Source organism: Amborella trichopoda, chromosome 12 (assembly GCF_054954075.1).
Source record: "Amborella trichopoda isolate Santa Cruz 75 chromosome 12, AtrichopodaSantaCruz75HAP2 v2.0, whole genome shotgun sequence".
NCBI lineage: Eukaryota > Viridiplantae > Streptophyta > Magnoliopsida > Amborellales > Amborellaceae > Amborella > Amborella trichopoda.
In genome coordinates this window covers 41,507,749-41,534,354 of record NC_142347.1, presented here as the reverse complement: position 1 = coordinate 41,534,354, position 26,606 = coordinate 41,507,749, and the positions used below count along the sequence as shown (strand labels likewise).

The following is a 26,606-nucleotide window of genomic DNA, read 5'->3' as shown; positions in this document are numbered from 1 at the left end:
CTCAGCCGAGTTCGAGTAACTCGCTCGAGTCTGAGTAACTCACCCAAGTCGTGTTCACTTTTTTTTAAAAAAAATAAAGAAAACGAAAAATTTGAACAATAAAGATAATAAATATTATAACATGCCTTACTTTAGCATAAGTCTTTGAGGGTTGTATTGGTATTCATTTTGCTCAGCGTACAAAAGTAGTTTTAAAGGCCAATATGTTTAACCTTTGTAACTTTAGCATTAGATGTTGGATATCATATTACTTGGGTTGCCTTTGTACGTTTAAGAGCTCATGGGTTCAATTCCCAATATATATATATATATATCTATATATATATATATATAAATAAAGGAAAGCACTACAAAACTCCTATAGGTGAAGTTCTACAGTACTTCCCCTACGGCTTTATCATCGTTCAAAGTTTGAACCAAAAAAATATGGGCCGGGACCGCCACAACTCCTGTCGGTCCGTGACGGTTTTTAAGTGACAGGAGAAAAACACTGTAGCACTATAAAACGCCTATAGGTGAAGTTCTACAGTACTTCACCTACAGCTTTACCATCATTCAAAGTTTGAAGCAAAAAAATATGGGGAGACCTCCACAACTCCCATTGGTCCGTGGCGGTTTTTAAGCAAAACCGTTAGGGGAAAAACACTGTAGCACGTCGCCCATAGGCATTTTAAGACTTTTTCATATATATATATATATATATATATATATATATATATATATAAGCATCTACAAAATGCCTATTGGTGAAGTTCTGCAGAACATCATCTACACCTCATCACCATTCAAAGTTCATCACACGGTCTCAGTTGTCTCGTAGTACTTGAATTTGTATAATTGATGTACTAATCAGATTTATCTAAAATTTGAGACGTGTGTACATATGACCAAGTTGCACCAAAATAAAATATTAAAAAAATAATAGACAACATAAAATGATGAAATTAAAAGTAAAACTATATAGGGGTATTTTGTGTAATTTTTATCATTCAAATATTTGTTTTATATTTTATTCATGTGCATTTCACTAAGGCGCACACAACTACAAAATTTCAGATTATTATGATTTGTAAAAAAAAAAAAAAATTTCAAACACTATCAGATATCCATGACCGTGGGATAAACTTTGAACGATGATAAAGCCGTAGGTGAAGCACTGTAGAGCTTCACCTATAAGCGTTTTGTAGTGTTTTCCTTTATATATATATATATATATATATATATATATATATATATATATATATATATATATATATATATATATATATATATATATATATATTTCAGCCTCTTTAACCCTTTAACAAAAAAGAGTGTCCTTGGGGGGAATCGAACCGCAGTCACTTTAAAGCACGAACGTATGCTATCCAATACGCTATTCACGTATTTATGACATACAAGTGACATTATATACAATTTCCAAAACTTTTAACCCAAAAAAAAAAAGTCCCTTACCCCTATCACTATAAAAAGAGAGCATATGTTATCCAATACGCCATTCATGCATTCGTAACATACAAGTGATATAAAGTTATATATGTACTATCTAAAAATCGGTACAGTCTATTCGGATTAACTTGCCTTGCCCTTAGGGCGAGGTCGAGGAACGTGGCCGAGTCTCGAAATATTGTTCATATGTTATTCATGAGATCTTAAGCTTATATAGTCCCTTGAGGTTGATGATTGAACTCCTAATTCATTGATCCAAATTATGAGAGATTATTTATAGTGTTTTCATGAGGTTTTATTGGCTGAATTTTTCCTAGAAATTTTGATCTAAATCAGTCAATTGATTCACTCTCTTAGTTGTCTATTTTGGTGAGATTTTCAAAGGAAAATTATGTTAAAATTTTCATGCTCGTGCTATTGAATTTCCTACCAAATTGAGAGTGATTTGTTCCTCAATTTCCCATTTTATTTCCTGCGGTTTTGAATCCATTTTGTTAGGCCCTCCCATATAGTTAGAATGTGTCATGAAAGTGTGGATGATATAATGCTTAAAGGCTATTCCTATTTGATGTTGCTCTTGGCTTATGAGATTATGCCCATCGGAAGTCCTCGCATGACACATAGCAAAGACCCAAGGCTGTAAACCGGGCATAATGCGCTCTATGATCGGCTTCCCGTGATCAAATTCTATGCACACACACAATACTTGTATTTAATGGAGAAAGGATCCTGAATTTAAATTCTAAAATGTAATTCAAAGGTTATATGTTTAATTTTACAATGTATTTATATATTGTTGTATTTTTGAGACCATGTGTATGATCAAGTGCTTAATCAATCTTGTTGATGTATATTGTGTCATGAACAATGGCACTGGACCAATTAGAATTTTATTTTGTTCTAAAAGTGTATTTCAGTCCCCAAGTTTAGTGGCTGGAATTGTATATAAAGATGTAAAATTTGATGCAATCCAATGATGTTGTATTGAAAAGAAGAGAAATTTTATGTTGTGTCACTTGAACTTGGTATCTATAGACACCTTCAAATAATTGGTCGAAAAGGTTAATAATCTAAAGGGGTCGATAGTTTTTCTTTTGTATGATTGGTTGGCTGAAAGGCAAATGATACGAAAGACATAGTAGCCTTGTTGATGCGTGCTCAGTGGCAACATAGGCATGGTCCATTTGAGATAAGGTCTATGGCGATAAGACCATCATGTAGAGGTTTCTATGGTGAGCAACATGAGTCGTAGGCCACATTGGTGTTAGACATGTCAGATTCATGGCTTGATCATAGTCAAGAATTCAATGCACAATGTCATCGACCTAGGCGCAAAATTGATGAGGATTTGAGTGGGTGTTATGGAATTCTATCCCACGACAATTGTGAAGAAATTTTATTTTCATTCAAATATTTTCAAAAACTAGCAACTCATCATATGGAAATCTCCACCAATCTTTGATGTATATCATAATGAAGATTTGAGTGTTGAGCAAAAGGTGAGCAATCTTAAACCTACTGGTGATCTAATTGTTAAAGAGGATAAAAAAGAAGATCCTACCCTTGGGGAGGATTTTGTAGAATCTCCTGTCCTTGATGAAGATCGTGGTGGATACGAAGGAGTGTTCACAAAATATTAGAGTTAACTTGTTTCTCGGTCCCTAGAGGATGTAGTGAGGAGGTTGGTGATGGTGATGATTTTCCTCTTAGAGTTTTACCTAAATCTAGGGTGCCATGTGAGGTTCACACTAAAATAATTGTGGTAATTACCTTTGAACTCTTAGCCAGTGAGTTCTCCATAGGATATGCTCATCAAGGGTTAATGAAATCATTCTCAATGAGAGAATTGAAGCTGAGTTGATGACCTTGATAGAGGAACCAAATCTGTCCCTTTTCACCTACCCCTCAAAACCCTAAGCCTAAGGAACTTATTATTTGCATTTCGACACCACAAAATTCAAGACTGAGCCTCAAATTTAAGAGTTTTTCTTGCATCCTAAGAGAGGAGTTTTCCTTAGTTGTGTTTATGATCGATAGTGTTGCACACTTGCGTCACAGCGATGGTATTTTTCAATGTGCACAAAACAAAACGTGATCAATGAGATGTCTACAAGAGGCATCATGACCCAGAAAACATTGACAAGAATTATATATCTTTAGGATTGAGTTACAATGTTTTGAAGTGACGAACTCTGGGTTTTGGTCTTCTCAATATACCTTTTCTGGTATTGTTACATCAAAGTGGTGTAATGGACGATCAATGGGCTTGGAAACATTTAAGCAATATGCAGGCCCATGCTAAAAGCTCTGAAACATGAGTTCAGTTGTTGGCGTTGCACTTGCAGTACATCACATGGGTGGCAATCTCCTCTCGATGTAGTCAATGCTCAATCTTATATGTCATAGAGGTGATATTTCCTAGAAAATTACTTCCAATGGAAATATCCATGGAGTTATGGTTAGAAATGATCCAAGAATCTTCTCTCCTATGTTTTTTCATGGTTCTAGACCAAGTTGTTTTGATCTTCTTGCTGTTGCCAGAACATAGTGCATACTTATGTTTGAACTCAAGGAATAGAGTCTTAGGTGCTCAAGTTCATGGGTTGAAACTTAAGTTGGGCCTAGATTCACAAATTCCTATTTGGGATTCTTTTATTCCGTTGTATGCTTGGTTTGATTCATTGGAGGGTGCATGTGTTCTCTTGAGAATTGGCAAGACCGAGGCATTATCAATTGGAGCTCTCTGATAAGAACTTGTGTTGTCCATTCCATGGAGTTATTGCTTTGAGTTATATTCTCGAACTCAGCGCTTTAGCCCAGAAAATGGATAAGTTAGCCATTCTCCAAAATCTCAAGCATGCAAAGCAAGCCCATGCTCAAGCCCATGCTCTCATTAATTTTGACACCTCTAGTGGGTTTTGATTTAGGTATTGGACTGTTATGAGATAATTTGTTTTTTGGAGCGGCATTCAAGATCTTTCCTGAGCCATGCTTTAACTTTATTAGATATTGTAATGAGCCTATTGCTAGCGATGCGGTTGATGGCTATGTGAGAGCCAAGGATGTTAGTGTTTATTCTATTACTTTTATTGATGATGTTTTCAATGAACTTAACACCATTGCCGAAATTTACAGCAAAGAATTTCCCTTGGTTTGAGTGATGGTGATAAACAGCTTGGGTGAAGAGCGTGGGTTGAGTGGCCCCAGAATATCCACTGTATAAGAGGGGAGCAAACTGCTTGCAACCAGGTAAGCCACTGCATTCCTGTCATTTTTCATCCAACTTTCAGTGGTGAGGCCATACCTTTCTTCTTTGCATTCAATGAGAGAAATCAGCTAGGTGTTATGACTGTAGTTGAAATGAATACCAAGTTGAAAGCTAATGAGACCCAAAATCAGAGTTGTGGATGCGGATGAAGCATTTGTAATGTTAATCAATGCCTGTGGCGAGACGGTAGAAGTTATGCCATCGACTAAGTGCCACGTCACGTCCCTTGACCCTCACTTCTTAGGAGCCCATTGGGAAGCTATGAATACTGCATCTCATAGTGAGTTTGGAAAAGTAGTTGATGCCTCTTCAGGGCTAAATTACAACTCAGCTGATTATTCTTTTCATTTGAAAAGAGATGACACTCTTGTGAATTTTAGAATTATTCGCCACAAGAGTTGCCTCAAGAAGGTGTTTTGGTTCAACTCTTTGATGGATGGTAAAGCCTCTGTGATGGGAATTGGCAGTCCATCTACGGTGTGGTAATTCAACTATGATCTCTCACTCAGTACCATGTTGATTGACATGAGTGTTGAATTTAAGACCACAAAAAACATATACGAGGTGTTTAACCTCATGCCTCGAAGTGCTAAATTTCGTGGAGTGATAGGACTTCTCCATCAATTAGAGGAAAAGCCTTCTAACAAAATTGCCAAAACTTGCAGCCGAGTTCTTTTCCAACCCAGGGAGTGTGATGCAAATAGGAGCAAGCCATTAGTTGGAACAAGTCTTTATTATAGGATCTATTATCCTTTTGTAATTTTTCATTCATGGATTTTTTGGTTTGAATTCTAAAGTCAAGGGTAGAATAAAGTGTTGGAGTCCCCATGTTGTGAACGAGTCAAAGAAGAGTATTGTTATTTTGAGTTCCCATGAGTCAAATAGTCAATGATGTAGAGTTCCTATGCATAGGAATTCGGTTGTACGAGTGGGGACTTGCGACATAGGAACTTAGGTGCATGGAGGTTGCACGCATTCTGATTTTAATATATGGGGAATAAGGCAAAAGGGTAGTATAATCAGTTTCGCATTTTTTTAGGGATATTTTGGTCATTATCTAGGTCTAGCTGCTGGAATTTAGTAGAACACCAAGATATGATGATTATGAGATGGATTCTAAGGTTGAATTAGCGTCTAGGTTTTAGACAAATGTTCTTGAGACCAAGCCAGATTGGCCTGTTTGGATTGAGAATTGGTGAACTATTACCCTATACCGGCATTTCAAGGGTGTAAAAATTGTCAAAGGTCAGTGGTTGACATCAGTTAAACTGTGCGAACTAGCAAATTTACCTCGGTCTTTACTACATTTTTTTTGTATTTTTACTATATTATTTGACCGGTCTAGTAATATTAGTTCCAAATGATAATTTTGAAGAATTTTATGTTTTTTCTATATTTGTTTCCTTGTTTTCTTTTTCTCAGTTCATTTGTATTTTTATGAATTTTCTTTAATCTTTTTGATCGGTCCAACCACAAACCTGCCCCATTCATCTGGTCAAACTAGTGTGCCCCACTGGGGTGTATCGTTTGGTCCCAATAGCATTTGTTTAACTTAAATTTGATGGTTATGAGGGTAGGTATATGGCATGGGTGACTATTGAGCTAGTTTATCTATTATATGGAGAGGTGCGGTTAAAGATTTTAGAACTTGAATTGATGATGAATTTGGTTTTGTGGAATCTTAGATGGGGAGATGCCTCACAAATGGGAAAATGAAGGGACAGGCTTGCAGGGGGGCAGGCTTGCAGGGGGGCCACTTTAGTCACAAGATAGGGTTCTAAGGAACGTCTCCACTAAAAGGAAAAGAGGGGCCCTAACCTTTAGGGAGACTCCCCATCCTAGGTAGGATTCATACTATTTGGAGAATGTGTTGCACAATCTTTCCACTAAATATGGCCTCTCACCTTATTCAAAACCCAAATTTAATTACTCAAGTTCATTTGATTTAGTTATAGGCTTTTGTGTCTATTTAAAGAGGATTGAATCTCTCCTTATTTGACTTGGCTTTGGGACTCAAACTATCCTTATTTCCTAAAAATTCATTATCCTCTAGATTATTTTAAAATTAGGTAACTAGTTCCTTTATAGTTTCAGGAGAGTAGACTATTGACCAAACCCGGAAGAATCTTTCTAGATTCTTTCACAAGATTATGAAACTCAGTGCACTTGCAAATCAAGGAAAAAAACGTCAAATTTCTTGAGTCCATAGTACGACAGTGCTACCATATTCTTCAACTTTGGGCTCTTCACCAAAATGCAGCTAAGATTAATCAAATTTAATCTTTATTTTTATTTTTTTTTGGTCCGTGTTAGCGGAATGCTTCTTCAACCTTCTTAGCCTTTTTGACAAAAAAAATGCAAATATTTTTCTTTCTCTACTTTTTATAGAGATTTTTTTTTCAGGCAAAAGGGAGCCTTGTAGCTTGTCACTTAGCTAAAGGTTCGAACTGATTTGCTTCCTTTCAAAAAGTGAAAGTAGACTCAATAGTTAAACTAACAATAGTGGTTAGTACTACCAGCAAAATTGTATGGAAAGTAGATGATAGATCTTGACATTGGAGCTCTATCCTATTGCACTGAGGTACAAGAAAACCAAAGAACATGTTTTTAAGAGAATGGGTAGATGATAGATCATTTTGTTTCCTCAAAATGACTGCATATCTGTATATGGGATGACCTAACATGTGGATCACAAGATCTTGTTTTCTAGATGTTTGTCCCAGTATTGTCCCACTTATCTAGCCAGTGCCGTAAATATGGAACTTCCTTTTCCAATCCAGCAATTCTCAATGTAGTTCTTTATCTCCAGAAAAAAATAGTCCAGTGATTCTTGTTTTCCATCAAAATGATCTTTTAGGTTATGCATCAATATGAACGACTTAAAAACATCAATTTAAGTGCAAATAGGCATTACGCAGATGACTATAGATGGCTATTCTGGCTAACAACTGACATCCCCATTTCATGAAGTGTTGACCCGTTTAATTAAAAAGGAACCTGATATTTAGGAAATCATATCCTTTGCAACCCCATACCCGTCTTACTTTAATGGGTATATAGGGTAACATGTGTCGGCATATTCTTTTGTGATGATGTGCACATTGTGTTGTTGACCATCTCCGCACTTCTATTTGTTTTGATGTGATCCAAGTGGATTCAAGTTCCTGAATCCTTGCAATTGATTTTGTATATTTTCCATATTCTCACTCCACTATTCTTATTCATCGCATCAAATAACTCTTACCCAACTTCTATCTTGCCATCCATAAATTCATTGGGAGTGATCAACAGGTATAAATTTGTAATGATTGTACACATTAAAATACCCTAAAAAGATGAACTGCTAGCTGACCCCATTACCAAGATCAATTAAGATTTTTTATGTGCTTTTCTTTATGAGCAGGGATCCATCTAGAATGACCTTTTCCCAAGTGCTAAGAGTGGTGAAGTTGCATTGGTTTAGAGGTGTTAAGTTGATGCATTCAAAGGCAATGACCTTCTGAAGAATAGTGTGCTCTAGGTGGCTTTCCTTGGTAGTTTGATGGGTAACTTCCTTCCCTTTCTCTACATTCAGATTTTCTTTTTCCTGTTCTAATGTTTTCCATTTGATAATTTCTTCATTTAATTGGCATTTTAGGAAACTAGAATTCCAGTTAGCGCTTGTATTATAATGGGGCCTGATTAACTAAAATTTTACATTTACCTCCTTCCAAGAAATCATTGGCTAGCAAGTTTGGCATTTTTTAAAACGAGTCCTAAAATATAAAAGAGCTCTTCATCAAACTTTAGGATCAATTAAATTTTTTTAGATTTTGAAGCGACTCCATTTGAGTATTAATTATTGAGAGATTTAATTAATTTATAACCTTTAGTAAGAAAGAGAAATCATGTCTACCCAGAATATATATTACCAAGATTCAATATATATATTATAGCGAGAAGGAGAAGAGAGGGGGGATGGGGGGGGGGGGGGGGGGGGGGGGACATTAAGACCTTTTACCCCTGTTACAAGGAGGCCCAATCAGCCTTGGCTGTCGGACGTGAAATCATGGGACTAGGGGTTCCCATTAACTAGCTCAAAATCTGAAAAAGAAGATGTCACACTTTGTGGCCAAGTTTTTAGATTTATTATATAATGCATATGAGTGCTAATAACCTTGTGTATATGTGTGTGTGTGTGGATTTTTCTATTGTTAACACACTATAAAATCTTTTATGTTACATTTTAAAAAGGGTGTTACTGTTAAAGTATCACAGTTGCCCTTTTAGTTACTCAATGCTTTTGAAATGAGTATGAGCATTTTTTTTATTAGAAAGAGTATTATTGATATTTTCATTAAAAGACAAGGGTAATTGTGGAGTGAAGTTTTAGGTGCTTTATTAATATAAATGCCCTTGTCTTTTAGTGAATATTTCAAATATGCTATTTGTTGAGAAGAAAAACATACTTTTTATCTTTTAGTGCAAATGTCAACACTACTCTTTCTAATGACAAAATTATTATTACCCATTCAATAGAAATGTCACAAGGAAAGCGGCAACTGAAGTAATTTTGGCAGTTCACAACCTTTTCTTTATGTAGTTTATAGGATTTCACTGGGTGTTAACATTAAAAAAAATAAAAGAAATATATATATATATATATATATATATATATATATATATATATATATATATATATATATATATATATATATGAAGCATCTACAAAACGCCTATAGGTGAAGTTCTACAGTATTTCATCTACACCTCATCACAGTCTAAAGCTCATCACACGGTCACAGTTGTTTGATAGTATTTGAATTTTTATAATTATTGTACTAATCAGATTTATCTAAAATTTGGGGTGTGTGTACGAAGGACCAAGTCGCACCAAAATAAAATATAAATAAAATAATGAAATTACCACTGAAAATTTATAGGGGTATTTTGCATAATTTTTATCATTCAAATTATTTGTTTTATATTTTTTTCATGTGCATCTCACTAAGGCGCACACATTTACAAAATTTCAGATCATTATGATTTGTAGAAAAAATATTAAAATTCAAACACTATCGGACATCTGTGACTGTGTGATAAACTTTGAATGGTGATAAAGCCGTAGGTGCAGTACTATAGAACTTCACCTATAGGCGTTTTGTAGTGTTTTCCATATATATATATATATATATATATATATATATATATATATAAATCAGAGGGGCGGGGTGGAGCAAGGGGGGTGAGAGAGAGAACGAGAGAGGAAACATATAAAATTAGCTAACCATCCTATTGAATAATAGGCTTGGCAACATAGATTCAATTTTGGTAAATCAAAAGATTTGTAATTGTAGACACACTATACCCAGTAGAAGGGATTCCAAGAAACGAAAGGCCCTGGTACTGTCGGAACATTTTCTCCCTAAACCATGTGGCTTTAGATCCACCTAATACGTTAGAAACCAACCCGTATGCAGCTTTGATACCCATAACCCTGAAACCAGCACCTGAAATCCCAAGCCCTATAGACCCTCCCCATACCTGCGTTTTAGGTCTAGAAGTAGAGGTTGTAAGCTTTCAAACAATTCAAGAATTTCTCAAATACAATTCATGGTTTTGAAGTTATGGCCTGAGAGAGTTTGGTTGTGTTGTTAAACATTGCATACCACCAAATATCTGTATCAAGTGTTGGTAACATGTGCGCTCTAGAACAGTGTTTTCAATAAATATTGAAACATATTGCACCTGTCAAAACGATTAAACTTCAGCGGAAGCACTATTAACACAATTTTGAAATAATTGCATACCACAAGATATCAATGTTAGAGGTATCAACCCGGGTGTTACTGGCTATAGCTCAGAAGATCAATGGTCCTGATTGAAAGAAAATTTTCTGGCAGTGTTGAAGGAGCAATTTCTTATACATAGGAACATTTGCCTTGAGTTTTAGGACCCTTAGGCGAAACTCTGCCACACCTGACACTCCCCTTTGAACTCTTAGAGACCTTGAACTCATATCTTAACCCAAGTATCCTCAAGACCCTAATGTCAATAATGTCAATGCTCTCTAAAAGCTAAACTCCTCCTAAGAACCTAATCCATATTTAGCCATAATTCTATATCGCTTAGACCCAACACTAATGCAATCTATCCCACCCGGCCGATTCTAGAGAATTGGAAGAAGTCGATGCGCTAAATTCGATCTTGAATGGGCAACCGACTCCGGGGGTCGAGCCAAGCATAGCAGTCAAGCTTGAGTTTATCTTTCCCTTACTTTCCCTATATTTCATTTTTCTATAATTGCATTTTGTCCAGGTTTCTTCTGTCATTAACCCATATTGTTTCGGCCTTTTTTGAAAACATTTTCCAAATCCATCCCCTCTTATTTGTAGATGTCTTTCGGAAAGCAGATGGTCAACAAGAGAGCGGTCCTTAGATCGATCTCTCTCGTAGACCGTAATTCAATGGATTGCCTTAAACTACCTCGGAGTGACCATTTAATTTCAAGGTCAAGGTCAAAAGGTCTATGGGTCGTTTGCCTCAAAATCAGGCATAAACAATAATCTTTTATAAATCCTTTTAAGCTGAAATTTTGTGTATATTTTTTACAAAAAAAATAGCTAAATATTATATTGAAAAATAAAATGAAAAAAATTTCTCTACCCTGTTGGTGAACTTGGGAAATCCAAATTAATTTATCTGGGTAATATGGGCTATATTGTAGCAGAGGCTGGGATGTACACTCCACCATGCACCAAATTTCCAAGAAGACCTTTGTGCTTCTTTCTTCCAAACTTGTAGGAGATCCTACCCAGGCTAATTCGTTAAAAGAATTTCTTATTCTTATTCTAGCCAAAGTGTGTAGGGTTTATAATAGTTTAAGGTCTCCTTTATTAAATGGGATTGGATGGAAAGTTGCCTAAAGGCGGTAGAGTTCAGACTAGGTCTATGGGGTAGGGTTAGTAAGGTGAGGGTATAGAATTAAAGGCATTAGTGAAGGTTAAATGATGCAAAATTGCAAATCTCATCAAGTCATTGGCTAGAAAAGTCTTTATTTTTTAATTTGAAGTAGGGATGTTTTTGGAATTATACAACTTGTTAAGTTGGACATGTTGGAATAAAGTACTATAAAGTCAATGGCAGAAGAAAGTGCTATAAAGTCCCCATATAATAACAAGTTTTAGTAGAATAATATTATTTTGAGTTCCCATGAGTTAAAGAGTTGATGATATAAAGTTCCAATAGATGTGAAATTGGTTGCCTCAATGGGGACTTGCAAGTGTGTGTGTGTGTGTATATATATATACTTAAAGTACTAAACATTTTTGACACTCAATACCCCTACTTCACTAAGTAGTAATATTTTTGCCTAGGGTATTATATATAATTAAATAGGGGTAAAATTGAAATTTTTGATAGAAAGAACATTTAATGTATGTAGTGGAGGATGACATCACCCACTAATAAAAAATATCTATAATACCCCTCCTAATTACAAATGGTACCCTTATTAAAAAATTCTATATTACAAAACAAGGGTATATGATTGTCCCAAGAAGTTGAGTACATTAAGGGAATACTCATATATATGAGTACCCCAGCATAAACATCATCATCATCATCATCATCATCATAATAGCCTCTTCCTAATTGATTGGGGTCGGTTACGCGAATCCTGATTCGCCATTCTACTCTATTAAAGGCATACCCTCAGTAAGGCCATAAGTCCTTATAACTTTTCGGACTACTTCCAACCGCATCCTTTCCGGCCTACACCTTACCCTTTTTAATCCTTCCAAACTAACTCGCACCTCCTAACAGGTATTGCACTTGGTCAGCGCCACACATGGCTAGCTCACTTCAGTTACTCTCTCTCACCTTATCACCTATTGGTGCCACACCTAAATTCTCCTGAATGGATTCATTTCGAATTTTGTCTCTTCTTGTCTTGTCACTCTTCTATCTCAACATCCTCATCTCCACTATACTCTTTTTTTGGGTATATTTTTTTTTGTCTGCCCAACATTTCATTGGTATGTAGCAATCACATAAATTTCCAGTTGTACATCTCCATTTCGTCTGCGCAACTCCAATTAAATGTACATTTTCTTTAATCTCTCCATTTTCCTGGATTATCAACCCAATGTATTTAAAGTGTGGTCTTTTTGTATTTTCTAACCGTCAATCTTAAATACTTCCTCATCCTTTTCCTACTATTACTAAACTTGCATTCTATATACTTTGTCTTAGTCTGGCTAATTTTAAAACCTTTGGATTCTATAGCATCCCTCCAAAGTTCTAATTTTGTATTGACTCCGTTCCGGGTCTTATCGATTAAAACATAGTCATTTGCAAACAACATGCACCATGGTACCTCATCCGGTAGGTGCCTAGTTAAGTCGCCTATAACTAAGACAAAGAGTTATAGGCTCAATGCTGATCCTTGATGTAGATCTATTGTCACTTAAAACTAAGTCCTCTCTCCACTAGTTGTTTGTACACTAGTTAGCGCTCCATCATACATATATCTCACCAGGTCAATGTAATGTCTAGAGACTCTTTTGTTTTCTAGTACCAGCCAAATCAAATCTTGAGGCACTGTATTATAAGTTTTATATAAATCAATAAAGACCATGTGGAGGTCTTTTTCGTTCGCTTTAAACTTCTCAATTAGTTGCCTAAGTAGGAAAATAGCCTCAGTTGTCGACCTTTCTGGCATAAAACCAAATTGTTATTTAGATACACGCGTTTCATGTCTTAGCTGTTGCTCAATCACTCTCTCCCAGAGCTTCATAATATGTCTTATAAGCTTGATCCCTCGATCATTGCACAATTCTGAATGTCACATTTGTTCTTGTAAATAGGTACCAAAATACTTTTTCTTTATTCTTCCAGCATTTCTTTGTTCTCAACACCTTGTTGAAAAACTTCGTCAGCTAGCCAATGCTAATCTCCTCCATGCACTTCCAAACCTAATTGGGCTACCATCTAGTCTTAAAGCCTTTTATTTCTTCATCATTTTCAAAGCTCTTTTACTTTTGATATCTTAATCCTACGAATGTATCTACGACCTCGACCCTCATTTGTACCAACAGTTCTTTCTACCGCTTTGTTCCCATTGTGTTCTTCATTTAATACTTTTTTAAAATAACCTCTCAACTTTTTGTTGACCTCGTCATCCTTCATCAAGACCATTTGATCATCATTCTTAATGCATTTAATATGGTATAGATCCCTATACTTTTTCTCTCTTATTTTTGTTAATTGGAAGATTTCTTTTTTGAAATTATAAAAAAATAATAAAATTAAAGCACTATCGGACAAATGTGATCGTTAGATCGGCCCAGATTCAATCTTGGCTGTTGGGCTCATATGTTCATATGAGCTAGTGGGCTAATCTCATATTTTTGTATGTATATATATATATATATATATATATTTCATGTCACAATGTCATTCTAATATAATGAAACCACACTTTTAGAAAACCATATTTGGGGTATTTGTATGACCCAAAATTTTGTATACACACGCTCTTCATCTCAATAATCAATCCAAAAATAAATAAATAAATAAATATGCACCCTATATATGGTCAAAATGAGTGCCCTCCAACAATCAATATAAACCGTCCATTTGGTGAATTTCACGATCTAGGACTTTATGAGTTCAAAATCAATTATTTATTATTTAACATTGCAAATCTAATGACAATAAAGTTATCTAAATTTTTTTGAAAGGAAATAGATCGTTCTAAGGCCTGGATCTAAACATCCCATCAAAATGGACGACCTACGTTAACTTGGCTAAAACAAATACTTCCTAGGTTGTGTTTTGAAATTTTTCTTTGTGTGATTGTTCATTAGAATTAAAGCAGTGTATATTTAAAAATCTGAGTCAAACAAATAGCCCTAACATAGTTTTTGAAGATTGTTTCATTATATTACCATACAATCGTTGCATGAAATCACTCCCATATATATATATATATATATGGTTAAAACATTTTATAATTATACTCAACAAATTTTGGACACGTATGTACCTTTGTTTTGTACATGGAGTATTTTTTTCTAATGGTTTTCTTGGTCATTAGGTAGGGTGTGATATCTTCCACATAGGGTGTGACATCACCCACATGTAATATTAAATTCCACTAGAGTACTCTTTATGGGTGACGTCACACCCCATGTGGATGATGTCACACCCTTCCTAATGATAAAAAATGCCGTCACCAAAAAAGTCTTTCATGTACAAAACAAGATATATATAAGTATCCAAAATTTGTTGAGTACAATTATAAATTATTCTATAGTGTGTACCCTAACATAATCGATATATATATATATATATATATATATATATATATATATATATATATATATATATATATATATATATAAAATGTATATTGTTGTAACGGAAGTAATTAATTATTTCATTAAAGAAAATTTCCTTTACTACATGTAGTGGTGTGATATAGGGCTGAAAGTCACTTCTTTCCTGTCCTTCACTGTGCTCTTGGCAGCTTTTCACTTATCGATGAACCGAGATGGACGGGTTAATGTTGCTGAATTGGTCTTAGATCTCTCCTTTTTTCAGTGTTGGCTTTGCACCATTTGGTTTCAAAGCCAACGTTGTGAGTTACACGTTGATTTCCATGACTGGTTGTTGTAGTAGATGTGGCCATATGTATGGTGCTCATGATCTAGATTGGTGTTGGAGTTATGGATTTTGAAGGACTTATAAAATGGACGTGTTATTGCTCTTGATTACAATGAATAAAAAGAGCGACATGACTCTAGGATCTTGACGCATTGAGACCAAGAGTTATGAAAACCCTTGGACAGTCTTGTGGAGGATTGATATATATATATATATATATATATATGAGGCACCAAGAGGTTTCAAGGTTGCCCCTAGTAAGGGTCAGTTATTGTTATTATTATTGAGCTCAATTACACCTCATGATTGGGCCATAGTGATGTGATTTTTTGCGTATGGTGATATGTGGTAGAAGATTAACCCTGCATGGCAAGGTTAGGTCCAACTGAGGGCATTGGCCTAAATCTCTGACTCTTAAAATCTCCTTAAATCATGTGCATAAATAGTTGCAAAGCATGAGAAAGACGACTCTTCTGGGGATCCACTTAGAAGTGGTATGCACATTTGCCGTGAGAGGAATCCCCGCACATGATTCAACTCCATATAATCCTAATTTACCTTGAAAATGTTTTAAACATTGTGAAAATGATTTATTTTGATTGAATATGATTAAAAGGATTTTTGGAGATTTTTTTGGATTTTTTCGTATTAGAAAAAGTCATTTCTAAAATTACTTTTACAAAAGAACAATTTAGGATAGACGCCCAGCGACCCACACCGGACAACCAATGGCCAATGGGTACCCATGTGGTGCCATGGGAGCCTCCACATCAGCCCCACATGGTGATGATGTCAGGATGATGTCATTCCCCATGGTGGCCATTTTGGTTATTGTGTAATTTGTTATGATATGGGGCATTTTGTAATATTGGATTTTATGCTATTTTGAAAATTGAAAATTTAATTTTGGCACATGTTAAATGGGCAATGAAAATGGTTTGTGCATGTGTAAACCCTTCTAGAAGGGGCATAGGTTTTGAAATTAAAAATAGAAACCCTAAGGGTATGTGGCAATAGTGCACTTACCTACCTACCTTATGTGACAAGATTTGATTAGCCGCGCGTGCTCTTATAAAATGGAGGGAAGTTTCAAATTTTATTTTTTTGTTGGAATTTTTGTCAAATTAACTTAAGGGTATACCCTCCAACTTAAATTTAAGTTCAATTATATGAAAAGAACAAAAGTAATTTCATACAAGGAAAATTGGAGTGAGTTATGGTTATTAAAAATGAAGGATATGGGTGTTAAATCTATATTACGCATTAAGATTGCATGATAGTGGATGGTAAGCTAAGATCAAACCTCTTTTTATAGCCACGGATGTTGGACTTCAATGGTCAAGATTCCATCACATATAAAGCATCTCTACACTCAACATTATAAATACCCCCTTAATCTATCGTTTCACACAATTGAAAGTTTCTTTCTCTCTCTAATGGGCACAACCTTGTAGTTTTTATTCTCTCACTTCCATATTAAAGTATCAAAAGAGAGAATAAGCCTAAAAAAGTGTGGGATGCCCTCATGTCTCATGACTTTCTCTCTTCATAAACTATATGATCCACCCTTCCTTTACTCGCTTTCTCTCCTCATGCTTTTGTATTCTAGTGCGAGAATTGTTAGATTTAGAGAAGATGCAGAGCTCAAGAGCAGTCTAGAGAGAGAAATTATCTTGATCAATTCTCATTAACAAATAATGAAACCCTAAAATGGTTTATATACAAATACATATTTAGTGTAGACCACATTATCCCTACACAAATATACAATGAAAGTAAAGGACAACTGAAAATTGTACATTTTATTTTTTTATACACATTATTACCCCCCTTCAAGCAGATGCGGACATGAGGAAAGTATTAGCTTTTTCACTAGAAAATCATTGTGGCTCCGAGTAACAAATTTGGTGAAAATATCAATCATTTGCACAGTAGAAAAAACATAAGGGAGAGATAATGTACCATCAAGATAGCGATAACGAACATAATGGCAATCTATGTTAATATGCTTTGTTCACTCATAAAAAACTGGATTAGATGCAATCTTAATTGCACATTGGTTTTCTGCATATAAACATGTGGGATTTGAGATAGAGATATTAGACTCATTGAGAAGAGCACAAACCCAAACAATCTCACTAGCAACAGATTAAATAGCACGATACTCAGCTTCAGTGCTTAACTTGAAAACAAGTGTCATGTTTTTTGCTCTTCCATGATATTAATGATGATCTAAGAAACACACAATGTCCTGTAGTAGAACGGCAAGTGTCTGGATCACCTACCCAATCTGCATCTGCATATGAACTGAGATCTACAGAGGATGTAGAGTAAAAAATATGCCACAAATGGAAGTGCCTCGAACATAGTGTAAAATTTGACGAAGTGCTGATAGATGTGGTCATCGAGGATTTGAAATAAATTGGCTCACAACATGGACAGCATAGGCGATATCTGGGCGAGTTATAGTAAGATAGATGAGGGAGTTGACGAGTTTGCGATACATCGTAGGCTCAAGAAGAGGATCTCCAACATGTACAGAAAGTTTAATATTGAGTTCCATGGGTGTATCAACGAGGCCAAGAAAATAAGATACTTCCCCAAGACCTTTCATTAGAAATTCTTCTTGCAATCGTAGCTTCACGTCCTTGATGGAAGTGAAATCATTGCTCGAGATAAGACTATCATCAATATATAATAAAATAATGCAAATTCCATGCTTTGTGTGATGAATAAACATGTACTTTGAGTGAAGCCAGTTGCAAGAATGACAGCCAAAAAACGCTCAAACCACACACGGGAAGCTTGTTTGAGACAGTAAATTTCTTTACGAAGTCGACAAACCAATGACTTATCTTGAGAAACAAACCCAGGTGGTTGACGCATGTAAACTTCCTCTTGAAGTTCGCCATTATGGAATGTATTTTTGACATCCATCTTCCATATGGCCACTCACGAATAGAAGCGAGTGCAATAAAAGTATGAGTTGTTGTCATATTAGCAACTGGAGCGAAAGTTTCTTCATAATCGATGCTATGCTCCTGAGCATAACCCTGAGCAATTAATCAAGCCTTGTGCCGATCAAGTGTGCCATCAGCTCGAAACTTGACTTTATAAACTCATTTACTACCAGTGATATGCTTTTCTGTGGACAATGGGATAAAATCCCAAGTGTGATTTGCCTCTAAAGCTTGAATTTCCTCATTCATAGCTATACGTCAGTATTGGAGGTTAGATGCTTGAGAATAAGAATATGGCTCATGAAACAATGGATGAGGAGAGAAAGCGAGTAAAGGAAGATGTGAAGATCTAGAGAGAGAGTAGCATGCCCCTCCTTGTTCTCTTCTTCCTTTTATTCATGAAAGAAACATCTTAGTGAGAGAAAATAAAAGAGATGTGAAGATCTAGTGAGAGAAACCTTCATTGAAGCACCATGGAGCTTCATCTCAAGTCTAGAGAAAACCCTACCTCCATTGATGTTTAATTTCTTGAAGAGATTTTTCCTGCAAATTTTGATCTAAATTAGCAAAATTATTCGCTCTCTAGTTGCGTATTTTCTTGAGAGTTTGAAAGGAAAATTTATGTCCTAATTTCCATGCTCATGCTATTGAATTTCTCACCAAATTGAGAGTGATTTGTACCTCAATTTGCCCCATTTTTTTCCCATTGTTTGAATTGGCTCAAATTTTGATTTAGGAAGTGCATTAGTTCTTGAGCATGGTAGCCATAGTTATTTTTCCAAGGTTTTGAGGGATGATAGTTCTAATGGTATAGAGATCATGGCTAGAAATTGCCAGATCTAATCACTATTTTTGACATAGTGATAGGAGCTTATTTTCTATAAACAATATGATGATCTTTGGTGATATTTTGTGTTTTTGAGTTTACTTTCATGTAGAAAAGATACCATGATAACATCAATGATAATTTGAACGTTATTGACAATTATAATGAGTGTGCCAGATCCGTGTACAGATTTTTTAGGAACTTTGCAATTTTGTGCATGGAGTTTTTTAGCTATCAAAACGTCTAATCTTGAGTTTGGGATATGTTGTTCTTTTGTGGAATTATGTCTAGTTTCATATAAAAATATGACTATTTTATCATAAAATACCTCATATTTTAAAGATATGGCTATTCTATCAGAGTTATATCAACTTGTATTTTTTGTTACACAATACTAAAATTAAACCTCGGTTAGGAATTTTGTATTGAACCCTGAACATTATTTGCCCTGTTTTTAGTCTACCTTAAGTAGGAAAAAATCATATGAGTAAATGTTGGGTAGTCCTTAAGTTATGAACCTAGGATTAAATGGTGCTCAACCTAGAAAATCAGAAAACTGAGCAAGTGACATCCTAAGTGTAAGTGGATAAGGGTATCATAGATTCTAGTACAATCTAACTATGGACCATTAGTCGTTAGTCATCATGAGACTCCATAGAGTGTATTAGATCAATGAATAAACCCCATTGTATCACATGTACAAAGTTTGATACCCGAGATCCAACTCTTGGTCAAGATCCGAGTTACATCCAGAAAGTGATAGATGATGTTCTCAACAAGGCCAAAGACACATAAAGATGGATTGGAGCATGAGCACAATTATGAATTAGGAAAGACAAAATGAAAGAAAATCATGGATCGAGAGTAAATGCTTGGTCCTCTACAAGATGGTCGCTAAAAAACGGCAAGGTACACTTTCTGACCTTACTATGCATGATTTTACTATTTTGAGGATTCATTCTTTTATGATAAAAAAACTTGACTTCATGTTTTCTTATGGTTAATGCTTGGTTGATTGTCTTGGACTTATGTATGGTGATTAGTACTTGGAAAGCAAGGACTAGTGACATAAGCTATCAATTTGAAATGGCCAATGCGCCCATAATGTGATATTTAAGAACTTGTGTACTCTCTTTGTATGAGAAGATGAAACAAGGGATGAGTGTCTTGATTCAAGATCAATTATTCATGTACTAAAGCATTGAATATGCGCAATTCAAGTAATAGCAAATGTACTAACCATGTGAATTTTGTGAATATTGTGTGGAATGTGGAATGGTTCTTTTATATGGGCTATTTGTGACGTGAGAGCTTATAAGATGGATTCCAAATGTATTGTTTGCATCATGTAATTGATAGTCCTTTTGGTGATTTGTGCCTCATCTTATTCTTTTGTGCTTTCTAGGATGCCAAGATAATGAAGTCGAGGGTTGGTGTTCTATTATTGTGGATAGTTTGTGATGCTAAGGTCCCGACACATTGCTTAGGTATTTGTGAGATTATTTGAGCATTGTAGTGATTTATGGCATATAAGGTTCATTGGTTATAGAAAGGTTTTATGCACGAGATAGAATTTTTCCATAAACGTTGTACGGTTTTACCATTTGGAAAGGTGGCAACATTCATACCAAATGGATTTGAAATAACTGAGACCAATGGAGGAAAGATCAGTGTTTTGAAATTTTTATTTTTATAAACAAAACTCTCATAATCTCAAGTGTATGAGCGCAAAAGAATATGAGAAATCAAAGGAAAAGGATCTTGCCCTAATGAGTTTATTTTTCCCATTGTGTTGTTTTTCAACATGGGCAGTGACTAAGATATACTGCTCATCATTGTTATCATGGATAGACCCTCGAAGGGGCTTCTTTGGCATTATGCCATGACTATGTGAGTCATAAGTTAGTGGAGTATCTTATAGTAACCAATTATCGAGGGAAAACTAAAACAGTTTTCTTTAAGTTATTTGAAGTGTTTTAAAAGATGGATTAAAAGAGTTTGTATTTCAAAAATCTTTTTCCTAAGACTTTTGGATAAACAACCTTGTTAATTTGAGTGGCAGTATTTATGATGAGTCAAATGGTGAAACTATTTTGAAGAGGGAAAACTTGGTCTCGAATTTGGAAACATTTATCTCAACCCATTTCACATGAGTTTTTAGAAGAGGGCATTATATGAGAATGTTTTCTAATAAAGACAAATAGAGTTTTTGGCATCTTGTTTGGAATTGATCTTTCCATGAAACCCTTGAGCCATTTTTTTCGCTTCACTATAAGTATTTGTGCCTTTCATATTGTGCGACATTGAAGAACAAGAGTCACTTGAAAAAAGCTGCCACTTGTGAAAATTTTTGGGCATTTCTCTGTTAGACTCTTGATTTTCAATGGATGATTATATGGGACCGATGCATAGAATCCTTCAAAATATTCGTTTCTCATGCCCTTATGGACTTGTTCTTCTTTATTTTAACATAGGTGATCCACTGGGGTAGCCTTTATTGGTTTGTACACCCCTCAGTGGAGGCATTTATGAATTATTTGGGAATTTTTAAATTAGTGTGCAAGACCTTATTTAGGTGCGTATTTATGTAGATCATGATATAGCCATGTGATATGAGAACTCCTCATATCGTGGGCAAGTCACAATTGTAGTGACAACCTATGGGACATATCTTGGGTGGGCAAATGATATAATTGGTTACTTTAAATCAAACTGTCAATAATGACATATAAAAAAACCTGATTGTCTAAGATGTTCCAAAGCTTAAATGTACTTGGTTGGCCGGTTTCTTGTAGGTTTGTAGGATGAACCTCTTTGATTATGGAGCTAGGATTGATATAATCGGTCCATGAAGACATCTATTACCCATGGTAACCGAGTATGTTTTTCATGAGAAATTAAAGGAATTGAATTATGAGAAAAAATGTATGGTCCTAAGAACCAAATCCCCACAGGTGAAAATCCAAGCATAAATCCCACACTTAGTCTTACATGGACAAGGTCTTGTTTTAGTACCGGTCCATGACTAAGGGAGGTTTGAGAACAATGCATGAGAAAGAGAATATGAGAATGGGCACTTGCATATGCATTTGTGTGAACATTTATAAGAGTACAAGCATGTGATGCTTGGACACTTGGCATGAGCATGATATCATGAGCATATGTATTTTTATATGAGAATTTTTGGGTTTGTGAAGATAAACATGATTGTTCATATAGACATGTGCATGTGTATGAAAGTTTGCTTAAGAAAAGATAGAGAGGCATGAGAATATATGAGATTGAGACCAAAAAGGAATGATGGACATGTGCATGATATAGATTTGAGGAGAATGTGACTTTCATGATGAGGCATAACATGTGCATGGTTATCATACAAAGCATTGGCATGAGTATGATATGGAAAGATGATATCTGAACTATTCATGGTTTGTTTTATGTGATGAATATGGCACAATGTGGATCTTATGTGATATGCTAATATATGATGGGCATGGTCGTTATGAATCGTTATGATTGTTGGACCAGTATGGCCGTTGTGGATCCTTATGGTTCGATTGAATCGCTATGATTGTTATTGCACAATATGGATCGATTTGCATTATGATGCTTCATGTGATTAAGGCAGCCTCAAAAGGCCAAGTGGAAGATTCTTGGAGTTATGGTCTTTCAAGGCCTTGTAACATTGACATGCTTAGCTCTTGATCGCAGTGGGAATGAAAAGAGTGACGTGACACTATGATCTTGGCACACTGGAACCAAGATTTATGGAAACCCTGGGACAGTCATGAGGAGGATTAGTGTATATATGAGAGGCACCGAGAGGTTTCAAGGTTGTCTCTAGTTAGGGTCGGTTATTGTTATTGTTATTGAGCTAGATTGGATCTCATGACTAGATGAATGCACCACGGCGATGTGATTTTATGTATACGATGATATGAGCTTAGTGATTTGCCTTGTATGGGAAGGTTAGGGCCTATAGAGGGCATGGGCCTAAATCCCTGACTCTTAGAACCTTCTTATAGTATGTGCATAAACAATCACGAAATATGGGAAAGGCGACTCTTTCAAGGATCCACTAAGAAGAGGTATGCACATGTGTCAAGAGAGTAAGCCTTGCACCTTGTGTATTCATGTCTTCTTGGGGGTGCACCTAAAATCCGCCAGTACTTGGGATTTTAAGTTCATTCATTGGTTTGACTTTGGTAGGCTATATCATGAACCCTGATTGTGCACAATGGCAAACCAAGAAGGCGGCATTGGATTCTGGGTCCAGCCAAGTGGAGTACTCTGATTCCTAATTCAACTCCATATGATCCTAATTTCCCTTGAAAATGTTTTTGAACATTGTGAAAATGGTTTATTTCGAAGAAAAAAATTTAAAATTTTTTTTGAGAAGTTTTAGAGATTTTTTCTTAATTTTTTTGAACAGGAAAAATTATTTTTCAGAATTACTTTTACAAAAGGATGATTAAGGACAAGTCCCCGGGGAGCCACACGAGGATACCCAAATAGCCAATGGGTGTCCATGCGAGGCCATGGGGGAAATCCATACTGCACATCAAGATGACAGGATGGTGGATGGTGGACTAGGTTCAAGCCTTCTTTTTTAGCTGTGGATATTGAACTTCAATGGCTAAGATTACAGCACGTCTAAAGCATCTCTACATTCAATGCTATAAACACCTGCTCAATCTCTCATTTTACATACATTTTAAAGTTTCTTTCTCTCTCTCTAAGGGGCATGCCCCGCATTTTTTATTTTCTCTCTTCTCTTCCATATTAGAGTTTCGCGAGAGAGAGAGAGAATAGGCCACAAAACATGTGGGATGCCCTCATTTGTCATGATTCTCTCTCTCTCTCTTCATAAACTATACGGTATGCCCTTCCTTTACTTTCTTTCCTCATCTCTTTGTGTTCTGGTGAGAGAATCTCTCCTTTTGAGAGTACCACACCCCTCTTTGTTTTCTTCTTCCTTTTATTCATGAGAGAAACATCTTAGTGAGAAACAATAAGAGAGATGTGAAGATCTAGTGAGAGAAACCTCCATTGAAACACCATGAGCTTGATCTCAAGTCTAGTTAAAACCCTAGCTCGATGGATGTTTAATTTCTTGAAGAGATCATTCTTAAGCCTTTTTTGAAGACTCTTGATGTCTGGAAATCCACAATTACAACAAGATATGATAATTGGAAAAATCAGGGATTAGCCCACTAGCTCATCTGAACATATGAGCCCAACGACCCATAGTGAATTTGGGCCGATCTAACGATCATGGATGTCCGGTAGTGTTTGAATTTTAATTTTTTTCTACAATTTCAAATCACTTGAAATTTTAGGATTGTGTTCACAAAAAATAGTTGAATCTTTGAAAAATATTAAAAAAATATTTTGCATGAAATAAATTGACCAAAATACCCCCGAAACGTTTCAGAGTATTTTGGTCATTTTGTTTTTCACGAATAATTTTCTTTTATATTTTTATTAGGTGCGCCTTGATGAGAAGAATACATGTCTAAAATTTCAAGTGATTTGGATTTGTTGAAAAAAATTGAAATTCAAGCACGAAATGAGGTCGTGACCGTCAGATCGGCCCAGATTCAATTTGGGTCGCTAGGCTCATATGTTCATATGAGCTAGTGAGCTAATCCCAGCATTTTCCATGATGATTTATTTTCATATGCAGTGTTTTGAAACATAACTTAGCCAAGGTACACAGGCTTTAGCCGCAGCGAGTTTCTCAGCCGAGTTCGAGTAACTCGCTCTAGTCTAAGTAACTCACCCAAGTCGTGTTCACTTTTTTAAAAAAAAATAAAGAAAACGAAAAAATGAAACTATAAAGATAATAAATATTATAACCTACCTTACTTTAGCATAAGTCTTTGTGAGTCGTATTGGTATTCATTTTACTCAGCGTACAAAAGTAGTTTTAAAGGCCAATATGTTTAACCTTTGTAACTTTAGCATTAGACGTTGGATGTCATACTACTTGGGTTGCCTTTGTACGTTTAAGAGCTCATAAGTTCAATTCCCAATATATATATATATATATATATAAAGGAAAGCACTACAAAACACCTATAGGTGAAGTTCTACAGTACTTCACTTACGGCTTTATCATTGTTCAAAGTTTGAAGAAAAAAAATATGGGGCGGGACCGCCACAACTCCTGTCGGTCCGTAACGGTTTTTAGGTGATAGGAGCAAAACACTGTAGCACTACAAAACGCCTATAAGTGAAGTTCAATAGTACTTCACCTACAGCTTTACCACCATTCAAAGTTTGAAGCAAAAAGATATGGGGAGACTTCCACAACTCCCATTGGTTCGTGGCGGTTTTTAAGCAAAACCGTCAGGGACAAAAGCCTGTAGCATGTCGCCTATAGGTATTTTTAAGACTTTTTCATATAAATAAATAAATAAATAAATAAATATATATATATATATATATATATATATATATATATATATATATATATATATATATATATATATATATATGTATATATACATATATACATATATATATATATATATATATATAAGCATCTACAAAATGCCTATTGGTGAAGTTCTACAGTACTTCACCGACACCTCATCACCATTCAAAGTTCATCACACGGTCACAGTTATCTTGTAGTATTTGAATTTGTATAATTATTGTACTAATCATATTTATCTAAAATTCGAGGCGTGTGTACATATGACCAAGTTGCACCAAAATAAAATATTTAAAAAAAAATAGAAAAAATAAAATGATGAAATTACCCCTAAAACTTTATAGAGGTATTTTGTGTAATTTTTATCATTCAAATATTTGTTTTATATTTTATTCATGTGCATCACACTAAGACGCACTTAACTACAAAATTTCAAATTATTATGATTTGTAAAAAAAAAATTTAAAATTTAAATTTCACCTTTGGGCTTTTTGTAGTGTTTTCCTTCATATATATATATATATATATATATATATATATATATATATATATATATATATATATATTTCAGCCTCTTTAACCCTTTAAAAAGAAAAGAGTGTCTTTGACTGGAATCGAACCCCAGTCACTTTAAAGCACACACATATGCTATCCAATACGCTATTCACGTATTTATGACATACAAGTGACATTATATATAATTTCCAAAAATTTTAACCCAAAATAAAAAAAAAGCGCCTTGCCCCTATCACTATAAATAGAAAGCATATGTTATCCAATACGCCATTCATGCATTCGTAACATACAAGTGATATAAAGTTATGTATGTACTATCTAAAAATCGGTACAACCTATTCGGATTAACTTGCCTTGCCCTTAGGGCGAGGGTGAGTAACTTGGCCGAGTCTCGAAACATTGTTCATATGTTATTCATGAGATCTTGAGCTTATATAGTCCCTTGAGGTTGATGATTGAATTCCTAATTCATTAATCCAAGTTATGAGAGATTATTTATAG

The 26,606-nt window shown here is 35.1% G+C and overlaps 1 long non-coding RNA gene across 17 annotated transcripts in view; it reads left to right on the top strand.

Annotated features, from left to right (window-relative positions):
- The window catches only part of LOC110008366 (uncharacterized), a 102,954-nt gene that overhangs the window by 27,001 nt on the left and 49,347 nt on the right, over positions 1-26,606 (top strand). For 14 of the 17 annotated variants that reach the window (XR_016045883.1, XR_016045881.1, XR_016045877.1 and 11 more), the window contains 2 exons: positions 8,121-8,262; positions 15,228-15,518. This is a non-coding gene — a long non-coding RNA (uncharacterized LOC110008366). Of the gene's footprint in view, positions 1-4,584; positions 4,699-8,120; positions 8,263-15,227; positions 15,519-20,555; positions 20,638-26,606 lie in introns of those variants that run through there. The other 3 variants (XR_016045870.1, XR_016045866.1, XR_016045869.1) reach the window with 3 other exon arrangements.